This window comes from Pinus tabuliformis, chromosome 2_1, assembly GCF_031772625.1.
Source record: "Pinus tabuliformis cultivar Carrire ecotype Pingquan chromosome 2_1, CPIR1, whole genome shotgun sequence".
Lineage (NCBI taxonomy): Eukaryota > Viridiplantae > Streptophyta > Pinopsida > Pinales > Pinaceae > Pinus > Pinus tabuliformis.
In genome coordinates, this window is record NC_142299.1 from 256,983 (window position 1) to 269,362 (window position 12,380).

The window sequence follows — 12,380 nt, forward strand, 5'->3', positions numbered from 1 at the left end:
ACTTCTTTTATAGGAAAGGGTACTTTACATGGAATAAGGTTATTGCGGCATGGCAGGGCCCCATCCCATCCTGGAAAGATGCCTCATCTATGGGGATGACAGGTGATTTGGCACTGCAGTGGGAGCAGATCAAATGCTGTTTGAGAAATAGTGGTTTTTGTCGTACAAAGGAAGATGATGTACTTATTTGGAAGGGCACAAGTGCAATGGAGCCTGTTAGAGTAAAGGATATCTATTCAAACCTTATAAGTATAAAAAGTGCTCAATCATTTCCCATCTTTCCAGTAATTCTATGGAAATTTGGATGTCCTTATAAAATCATCATTTTTTCATGGTTGGTATTCCATAATAAAAATCTATCATGGGATAATTTACAAAAGAGGAATTGGTCTGGGCCTGGGTATTGTTATGCATGCAGATCGGCTGAAGAAAACAATTATCACATGTTTTTTCAATGTCCTATAACCCAGAAACTCTGGCGTGAACTTGCTGCATATTTTGGTTTCTCATATGTATCTCATTCCTCTATAACAGAATCTTTTGTTTGGTGGAGCTGTCAGAAAGAATCATGGAGGTCTATCATTTTGCTAGTTCTCTGGTTTATATGGAAATTGAGGAATAATATTATATTTAAGGACAAAAAGGAAAATTTCATGGTTGTATTTGATAACATTATTTCCCTCTTCAACATTATCCTAGCAAAAGCTTCTCAGCGTATTAAGTCAAATCAATCAGAATGATCTCCAGAACTTATGGTTTTCCCAAGAGCATATTTTGACGGGGCAGCTCAAAATGACATATGCGGATGTGGGGTCCATATTATTATGGAGAATGACCTGCAATATTAAATTTTCTAGAACGGGGGAAAGGGTACCAATAATAAAGCAGAGGCTATGGCACTGGCAGGACTTCTTACTATCAACCATTTTCTAAACATTCAGTCCCTTTTGATTTGCGGAGACTCAAAAATTATTATTGAACATGTCTCAGGGAAGAATCATATCAAAAAACAACATCTTGTTGGTTGGATGAATAGAATCATGTCTCTATGGGGGTGGATGGAGGGCTACTCAATTCAGCGTATCTACAGAGCTCAAAATTCCCAAGCTGATATATTATCCAATAAAGGTCTACTCTCACAAAAGGGTTTCTGGGATATGGATGTAATTTTTGGAGCAAAAACTTTCTCCATTCAAGAATTCTCTCTCCCTGGTACATAACCTCAAATTTTCTTTGCAGATTCCCAGGTATGTCTTTCCTGCTTACTGTATTTTGGTTTTTTGCATAGGCCGCTGTTATCCTCCTTGGTGGTTGAAATGATCCTTTTTGCTCCACTGGATAATGTTGGATCTATCTATCTAGGTTGTTTTGTCTCCCTCACAAGCATCCTGCTGTCCATTCATCTACTATGAGGATATATTTTGGCCAACCGACTTTTCTGGAATTGATATTGTCCAGATTTTGATCTGATCTATTTTACAAACTATACATGATGTAATATATTTTGTCCTTTATATATCTTATATAATACTATCAAGATTTTTTTGATTTATTTTACAAGCTATACATGATGTAATATATTTTGTCCTTTATATATCTTATATAATACTATCAAGATTTTTTTGCTCTGAGAAAAGAAAAAGAAGAAAGTTGGAAAAATTCAAGCTTTCCAACAATTCTTGCAGCTACTCCCACGCCGCATTTCTACGAGCCGAGTCCACCCCATGAGTTGCATGAAAAACAATCCAATTTAATGTTGTCAATTCAATGTTGTCATGTCATAGAATAATAAAATAGCATTTGATTAAATGCTACCGTGAAGTTGCTATGTGATTTGGATGGATGATTTTATTTATTTTTCCCAATGAATATCGCTGCTAGTACTAATATAGCTGGTGATATTTTCATAAACAATTATGATCGCCTCATTGTGTATTATGTTCATACAAAATTTTGGCTCATTTGCAAGTTTCCCATACCTGAGTACAATCTGTTGCTATGTTCTCTTTGGCTCGGGCTCCGTCATCCCATTGTCCTGATGATTTTGAGATCAACCGTTCGAGCCTTGTTCTGGTAATACTTGGTCCCTCCATGGTAGAGTTTAGAAGCATGCCGCCTCCTGCTCGATGCCGAAGCTCACCCTTTCGCTGTTAGCACTTACTGAGTGTAGAGATTCATGAACCGCCGAGCTATATCATTTTAAAGCGTATGGCCACTAACTGAGCCCACTGCTCAGTTGTTTATTAATTAGGAACTAAAAAAACTTAGCTCTCTCCATTGAGCCAGTAGAGTTTCGACAATTTGGGTTTAACTTTAAAAAAATTCCACGAATCCGAACAGTCAATTTAATTTTAGTAAGATGTAACGATGTTCGACATGCTAGTGCAGTCTCATAAATTGGAGTAAGTAATTTTTTATGTTAAAAGTAATAAATATTTTTGGAGTAAGTAATTTTCATTATTTTGATGAAACGTATCTATTTTAATTCAAAATCTTTAAAGTGTAATTCAGAGTTGAGAGTAAGTGTGTGTTTTTGGTTACTACAATAATAGAGCAAAATTTTAGTAATAATTTAGATTTTTAATTTGTTTTATATTCTAGGTGGACATTTCATTTCTAACTTTAAGGATAGCTTTGTTGGTTGAGTTCCCATTGCTAAGTACCTTGCCAATTGTGAGGTTACAGGGTCAAATATCCTCAACACACTTGGGGTTAGCCAATCGGGAAGTCACAAGGTCAAATCCCCTCGACACCCTTGGGGTTTGGCTGACATATTAGGCCAGTGGGTAGATCCCTTCGGATGGATTTTCTCGGATTATTGGTCGTGGATGTAGTGGTCATTCAGTGATCGTAAACCACAATTGAAAAAAAATAAAACATATTAGGTTTAATCATAGACCAAAAAGCTTATTCATTAATATCAAAGAAAACTTATTCATTAATATCAAAGAGAGCAAGAAGAAGTAGCCTTTAGTGACTATTAATAAATTAAACGAATCAAGGTACCCATTAAGAAATAATATAAATTAAAAAGTTAGTTGTTAAAGGTAAAAGGTTAAAGAGCAATCATTCAGTGATGATAAACCATAATTGAAAAAAAAAAGACATTTTAGGTGGACATTCCACCAATCATCATGGACCAAAAAGCTTATTCATTAATATCAAAGAGTGCTGAGAGCAAGAAGAAGTAGCCTTTAATATTCATTAATAAATTAAAGAAATCAAACTACCCATTAAGAAATAATATAAATTAAAAAGGTAGTTGTTAAATGTAAAAGGTTAAGGAACAAAATCAAAAGGTTAAGTGACCAAGTCAAAAGGGTTTACCATTAAGAGAGTCAATGTAGGAGAGTTTAACAAACAAACAAAACTATTCAATTAATACCCTTCACAGAGCCAATTTGGGAGATCTTAACCAAAAATTAACATTTATATAATACACTTGAAAGAGCCAAAGTAAGAGTGCTTAACCAAAAGTTAATATTCAATTAATACATTTGAGAGAGTCATTGTAGAAGACCTTAACCAAATATTAATATTCAATTAATACCCTTGAGAGAGCAAATGTAGGAGACATTAACCAAAAATTAATATTCAATTAATACCTTTGAGAAAATCAATGTAGGAGACTTCAAAAAAATAGTATTCAATTAATACCCTTCTCTTGAGAAAGCCAACTAGGAGAATTAAGAAGAAAATATATTTTAAAAATTAGATTTTAACTAAAAATGAAAGACTTTTATATATTTTAAATTTTTTAAATTTAACAAAATTATTTTTAATCAAAATCTTTAAAATTTGGATTAATGATGATGATGATGATGGTTAACGTCTGTTGAGACCAAATTTTGGTCTATCGGACCTAAAGAAACATATTATTTATTTTGAATTAAGATTTTATTCCTATGCTCAAAAAGCTTGGAGAGAAGCCTCCCGAGCTCACTATAACTTTGACATTGTAAAAGGCTAGGAAGGTCAGTATTGTGACAAAGATTATGAAACTGAAATCTAATGTTATTGTACGTGGGGCACTCTAAGAGGAAGTGGTTTTCATCCTCGATGTTCCTATTCTCACATAGATGGCAGATCCTTTCCATCCATGGCGTTTTAGAAACTGACCAATGACCTGTTTTACTATGGAGCTCGTGAGAATTCGTTCTAATCTTTGCTATATTAATTTTCTTCTTTGAGCTAGTTAAAATAGAGAGACACTTTTGATCTTCTAGGGTGGGGTTGATGACCTTCTTATAATAACTTAATTTTCTGTTAGTCGCTAAATCTTTCTCACACCACATTTTTTCTTTGAACTTAGAAGTAACAATATCTTTAATGTTATTAATGTTTTGCAATGCATCATTCTCGTTGATCTCCCAATAGTTTAACCAGGCCCTCGTGTCTTTATACCACCCCCATTTGAGTCTTAGATGGTTTTGGCTGGAATTTAAAGCTAGCTTAGGAAGTCTATGATCTCCTAATATTAATATTAATATTAATATTAACATTGATATTGATTCTTAATCATTTATTCTAGTTAGAGTTAAAATTAATTCAAATCATTATTCTAAAGTAAAATTAATTCTGAATTAAATTTAATCATAAATTAATAATAAGTAATTGAAATAAATATTTTTACTTTAATCTTAATTAAAAAAATTAAAATATTTAAATTTTCTGGATTAATATTAATAAGATTAAAAAAAATGGGATTAATATTAATATTAACATTATTAATAATTGTTAATAGAATTCTAAATTAAAATTAATAAAATTAATTTTAATTAAAAAATAATTAAAATCAAATTATAAAATTTGGATTACTATTAAGATTAATATTATTAATAATTAATATTTTTTTTGGTCAAGTAAGAGTGGATCCTTCAATTAACCGAACAAATATGTTAGGCCCCTATAATACTAGTGTAACCCCTTATTGTTATTAGTACAACCCCCTTATTATATTGATGTACCCATGTAGTGCCCATATTGTTACTATTGTGCCCCATAGAAGCCCATTATTGTTATTGTTGTGCCCTTACATTCTTATTGTTATGTCGGCTCTGATTATATTATGACCCCTTAGATTCCTATATATAGAAAGGAGGCCTTTTCATTTGTATCATCAAAGAATCATTCATTTGTGTAATGTAAAGGAAGTTTCCCCCTCGAAGAGGCTGAATTCTAAGGCGTTGATCTATCTTTTCTATCTTTTTGTGAACTGGTTTCATAACATTTGGTATCAGAGCTTTGGATTCTAGGGTTTCGCTGCTCCAAATAGGTCATCGTGGAATTTTTGATATAACTTTTTTTATGTGACGTTTCAGAAGTGAAGAAAAAAACCCATTTGAGACAAAATCGCACTGAACCTCGGGTCCAAATTTCAGAGCTTTTTATGCCATATTTACGGAGATATGATATGAGGAAGTTGGTCTTTTTGCAGACTCCTGAATTACATTCCAAACAGGTGACCTGGGGAAAATCATCATAAATTTCTCTCTGGGCATCGGATTGAAATTTCGTATGAAGGTACAGAAATAGAACGGACTGTAGTTTCTTATATATATTGTTTAGAGCCAAAGGTCGAAACAGTGACACGTGGCACGTCGTACAAGTTCGCTCTACTGAACTAGTCTATAATCAGGTCATCGTGGGAGATTTGGCATAACTCTTCCTTGGAGAATCCAATTTGGATCAGACTTGTGACATTGGAAAGAGGACGCAGAGGGACACTGCAGGTCACAATTTTAGAACTTAAAGATTTGAAATTACAGAGTTACAGTCATTTCAAGATCGAGCTCCTAAAATCAAGAAAAAGCAAGATGAGGAAGTTTGATGGCAAGGATCCGGTAAATTGGATACTTCAAATGGAGCAATATTTTGATCTACATGGTGTACCACTGTTACAAAAGGTATGTATTTCATCTTCATATTTAGAACTGGATCAATTTTTATGGTATAAAGGGCTTTGTTCTTGTAAACAGCTTGTTACGTGGTCAATTTTCACGGAGGAAATGATAGCACATTATGAGGATACAAAGAGAAACACCTTCTTTAGAGAAACACCACAACAATTAGAAAGAGTAAAAGGGCTTTGTTACATAGTGGAAAGTAAAATTATGGCAACAAGTAAGTCTACCCCTCACAACTATAAATATGGAAGTGTTTTTTCTTCTAGCCTTCCACAACCTACAAGGGTTACACCACAACAATTGGAAGAAAAAAGAGAAAAAGGGATTTGTTACAATTGTTATAGCAAATGCAGTAAAGGTCATAAATGTGCTGAGAAGAAATTATTTTACATAGAGTATGAAGAGGAGGAAGAAAATGATCAAGAAACATCAAAAGAAGAGGATATACGCCAGGACCCAACCCCAAAGAAAGAAGAAATGAATCAGACCATATCTTGTAAAGCATTGGCAAGAATTACCACTCCTCAAACTCTCAAGATAGAAGGACATATCAAGAAGAAAAAGGTGCGAGAAGTGAAAGATCACGTCAAGAAAGAAGAAATGAATCCAACCATATCTTGTAATTCATTGATCGAAATTACCACTCCTCAAACTATCAAGATAGAAGGACATATCAAGAAGAAAAATGTTCAAGAAGTGAAAGATCACATCGCGCATCAAGAAATGAATCCGACCATATCTTGTAAAGGATTGAAAGAAATTACAACTCCTCAAACTCTAAAGATAGAAGGACATATCAAGAAGAAAAAGGTTCAAGCAATGAAAGATCACATCGAGCATCAACAACAAGTTCTCCAACTTTTGAGGGATAACGCCACTTTGGTGCAAAATCGAATGAAACAACAGGTAGATCAACATCGTAGTGAAAAATGTTTTGATGTAGGTGATTGGGTATTTTTACTGCTACATCTCAAGCAAGCTATTTATGAGAAGGAAATGTTGGCAATACTATATGCACTTAAGAAATGGCGACCTTACCGAATGGGAAGACACTTCAAGGTAAAAATGGATCATGATAGTCTTAAATACTTTTTAGAACAAATATTATCTTTAGAAGAACAAAAAAAATGGGTCACAAATATGTTGGGTTATGACTTTGACATCATCTATAGAAAAGGGAAGCAAAATTTTGTTGCAGATGCACTCTCAAGAAAGGATGAGGATGTGGAAGCATTGTTTTGTGCTATTTCTATTATCCATCCAGATTGGATAAACGAAGCAAGGGATGAATGGAAGAAGGACGAAGAAGTATGGCCACTCATTCAAAAGCTGCAAAAGATCCCTATTCAAACAATATTGACAAAACTTGAAGAGGAAGGAAAAGTCATATTGGAACCTGGAGCAGTCACAGAAACAAGAACCCCACAACTACAAAATCGATCAATTTCAAAGTATCTCATAAAGTGGAAGAACTTACCCGCTGAAGATTCCACATGGGAGGACAAGAATTTCATACAGAAGCATCAAGAACTACTCAAGCATTGAGGACAACACTTTTTGAAGGAGAGGGGCATGTTAGGCCCCTATACTACTAGTGTAACCACTTATTGTTATTAGTACAACCCCCTTATTATATTGATGTACGCATGTAGTGCCCATATTGTTACTATTGTGCCCCATAGAAGCCAACTATTGTTATTATTGTGCCCTTACATTCTTATTGTTATGTCGGCTCTGATTATATTATGACCCCTTAGACTGCTATATATAGAAAGGAGGTCTTTTCCTTTGTATCATCAAAGAATCATTCATTTGTGTAATGTAAAGGAGGTTGCCCCCTCGAAGAGGCTAAATTCTAAGGTGTTGATCTATCTTTTATATCTTTTTGTGAACTGGTTTCATAACAAAATATTACATATGGTACATGTCTTTACAAGTATAAAGACCATCAAAATACAAACCGGTGTAAGAATAAACATACAACTGGGACAACCGACCCCATAACCTTACAATCATACCCACCAAAGCCCCCTGGGAAAAACCTAAAAGAAAAAATTGCCGAACTCTCCGCAATTCTTCTCCTTCAAATCTTATCGCTCAAACTCCCCAAAACTTAACCCTCAAACCCCACCGTCGATCAAACTTTCCATCGGACAGTTGACAAATCTCCAATCTATCGAGATCCACCGTCTATCTTCCTTCCATCGGATGGTAGATAATCACTCCGATCACCTGAGTTGCACGGTGATTTTGCACCGTTGATCAAAACCCATTTGATCAGATGGTCCACAAGTCATCGCTGCAGAAACTTACTCGGAAAATACCCGCTTTTTCAGACCCGATATAGAATAAAACCATGGTCTAAAAAGATATCAGGTCTGCTCAACCCCTTAACTACCGAACAGATTGAAGCCTGATATCCATTCAATATCGAAGGCCAATAGAGTCAATGGTCTAGGCACACTTTTTAACCCAACCTCCACTCCCACTGAGCACGATGTTTATGCTATGGCGTAAGCAATGACTGTGGGATCGGACGGTTGAAAATTTCTCCAATCTGCCGAGATCCACCGTCTATCTTTCCTTCCATCAGACGGTAGATAATCACTCCGATCAACCAAGGTGCACGGTGATTCTGCACCGTTGATCAAAACCCATTTGATCAGACAGTCCACAAGTCATTGCAACAAAAACTTACAAGGTATTTACCCGCTTTGACAGACCCGATATAGATTAAAACCTTGGTCTAAAAAGATATCGGGTCTGCTCCACCCCTTAACTTCTGATCAAATTGAAGCCCGATATCCATTCAATATCAAAGGCCAACAGAGTCTATGGTCTGTGGCCCATCAAAAAGCACACTATTTATCTAGTTCTCCAATCCCACCAAACATGTTGTTTATGCTATGGCATAAGCATTTACTATGGGATCTACGGCTAGGATTCGCTCCGGCACTTCAATCAAGCTCAGGACTTCTGCTCTTTCCCACTCCCGCTGGTCTTCCTCTTGCTAATTATTCATGATCTGGAAGCACTCTATATCTTTGGCCACCTATCTATGACAATATTCTCGTAGTTTACTAGAGGGTATAGACTCCCAGTCATATCAGATATAACTCTCCTTGCATATCACGCCTTCATTCACCAAACGATCAGCTAGCATATTGGCTTTTCTGCGCACATGAACAAAATTGACTGTTCTTAGGGTTCGCAAGTGGGAGTGAATGCACTGAAATACCTACAAGAGCCTCCAATGTTTTGACACTTTTCCAAGTGTCATTCCATTGCACATTTTCTTAGTCGCATTAATGACCAATTCTGAGTCAGCGTCTATGTTGGCGTTGTGTAAATTTAACTCAATCAATATTTTCAAGCTCTTTTCTAAGGCCATGAGCTCCACCATATTATTAGTAGCAGTCCCCAAATGACTGTGGAAGATATCCTTTATGCTCCGTTGCTCATCTCTTATGACACCTCCAAATCTAGCCATCCTTGGGTTGCCCTTAGAGGCCCTGTCTATATTTATTTTCAAAAAACCATGAGGAGGAGGCTGCCAAATATCTTTACTAGCAGTTGTTTTTCTCACACCCTTAACAGCGCCAAGGAGAACTAGAGAATTTAGACCCAAATGACTTAGAATATAAGCCTCCTGGGCCGAAGTGGGTCCTCAGGAATTTTCCACATAAGGGCTCCAACTGTATCTTTGATTTGTCGTAGAATTTGGCCAATGATATTCTGGGTCGAGCCAGTTTTGTTCTTGAAAATCCTGCCATTGCGTTCTTTCCAGACATCCCAGATAATAAAGCCTAGAACCAGAGTCCAAGCCTTGTTAATGATTTCATTACCTGAGAAGTCTTTCCTCCAATTCTTCAATGTGTTGGTGATGTTGACTCTATCTCTGTCAGTTTGCCTAAAGACTGAAGCCGCCCAATCCCACAAGGTAGAGGTAAAGGGGCAGTGGTTTAGTAAATGCTCCATCGTTTCTTCCTATAATCCACATAGATGGCATTTGGATGGGCCAACAAAACCTCTTTTTAGAAGATTCTCCCAAGTGAGAATCTTCTTTTAGTGAACTAACCACATAAATAATGTGACTTTCATCCATTGCGGGTTCCTCCAAAGGTTATTCCAAACCTGGTCAGGGTTTGGATAATCAAAACCTTGGGCCTTGCGTTTGGCTTCTTTGAGGTTAAAAGTGCCTTCAGTGTTTCAGCCCCATCTCAGTTGGTCAGACGAGGAAGACACTAAAATCTTCCTCTTTTCCAAGTTTAGAGCCAGGGAATCCGCTTGAGCTTTCAAAGGACTCTCTTCACTGTAACCAAGATTCTTCCACATTCGCCATTTGCCATTATCTCTTACCAGATCCCAGAAGTCCCTTACCCTGAGTAGACCTTTGTTATCAGTGTCATTCTTGAGAGCGGTTAGTTCTTCTTTAAACAAATTTGGTTCATGCTGCCAGTTATCCTCCCAAAACCGAGCAAGGTTCCCAGCTCTAATCTCCCAGAAACTATGTTGCTGGACAATGCCTCTATTCTCCCAAGCAAGGTTCCAAATGTGGGAGCCCTTGATGTGCCCTGACATTCTGATATGATCCCTCTCCTGCCAATTCTTTGCATATTTCTACTTCCAAAGCTTTGCCCAAGGGGTTGTCGATTCCTTTAGCCATCTCCACCAAGGTTTTGCTCCCGAAATTCTGTTAGATGATCCAAAAATACTTTATTATCATAGGTTATAAAATTGAAATAAAATAATTATTAATTTAAGAAATTAAATTAATAATTATTCTAGAATGATTAATTATTTTAGAGACAATTAGAATTAGTATATTGTTGTAACAAGATATGACTCTCCAAATGAGTCGTATCTTAGGCTCTATTATAGGAGATTAGTTAGCTAGTTGGTTTGAATAGCATTTATTGTAAATGGACACTTGTAAGTGATCCATAATTAGAGGTAGTTAGGACATGGAGCTTATAAATAGCTCATTGCAAGAGTGTTTGGTTGTTCGGGTGTAAACTCTTGCAAATCAATTATGTAATTGTTTTTTTTTTATTAATAAAATTACGTGTCTAAGGACACTTCTGCCATTATTGTGGTATCAGAGATCCAGTAATGCTGCAGTGGATTTGAGGAGATTTCAGCTCAACAAAGTCCTGGAAAACTCCATTCAGTTGGCCAGCAAATCATTGGTATGAAATTATCCAGTTTTGTGTTCAACAAACAAAAAAATTTCTTAGAATTTTAATCTGCGAAATGATTCTATTAATTCTTTAATGCTGGATCATACACCCTTGCTGGAATTTAATGTAAAGTTGGATGGTATCTTTTTTAATTGAGTGTAATATTGCAAGCGTTGAAGAAATGAACGAGATTGTTTGCTAGAGGTTAGATCGGTGCCATAATCCGGCGGGGAGATTGTCATTTTCTCTGCCAGCTGTCTCGAGGTTGATTCGATCCATTTCTTGTTGGTAGAAATCGGCGCTGGCCTGTGTATCGATTTAAACTTTATAAATCTGGTGTAAATTTTTTTTTTCTCTCTGTGTGCTGAGAGCATTGAAGGTTTCCTGTTTCTCTTGGTGAGGAGCGAGCGAGGTCAATCAGACTCTCTGAGTATATTTACGCGGCGAATTCCTTCCTGTAATCTATTCTTCAATTCCTTTGAGTGATCTATTAAAATTTCAACAGAGATTCATCGCAAGGATTGCGTAGGAAAGATTCGTTGGAGTGTAATGAGACTCATCATGAAAAACGTCGGGACAAACTTTTGGCAGACAAGTGCCCAGAATAATTCCCTTTCCCCGGGAGTTTGAAAAGGAAACCAGGGTGGCTTATCATGAAAAGGCCGAAGCCCGTAATTTTTAGTGGACGTGAATCTGGAAAATGATTGAACATTTGGGTACTGTTACACTAAAAAATGTCACCATGACTATTTGCAGTTAGTATGGCTCCATCCACTGTCATACTATCCTCCTTGGCAAGTCTCAAGCCTCTGCCTTCCATGTCAAACTCAAAAAAAAGAGAGAAAATTCATTTAAAGTCAAGTTATCTCTGGTACGCAGTTTCTCTCAGCCTTACCTGCGGGTACGCACCTCAAGTTCACAAAACCTGCGTACTTGTACACTCTGTATGTAAAGGGATGGGTGCGTACTCCTGTAAAGGTCAAAAGGCGCGAGTTTCACTCTAAAAAAGTTACTTGTGGTCATTTCTAGAGTCTTCTAGAATAATGTTTGACGTGTATGAAGCGCCTCCAGATGGTTCATGTATCCCTACCTAAGAGGAACTTATCCCATCAATAGGGGAGCTATCCCATCCAAAGAGGGGCTTATCCCATTGATGGTGGACCTGAATAACTTCCTCTAGAGCACTATAAATACAAGCATTGGGCCAAAGGGAGGGGAGGTTGAAAGCTGAACATTCCTAAGGGTAGATGCTGCTGGAATTAGGACTTCCTTGTAGAAGCTTGTGAGGAGAGAT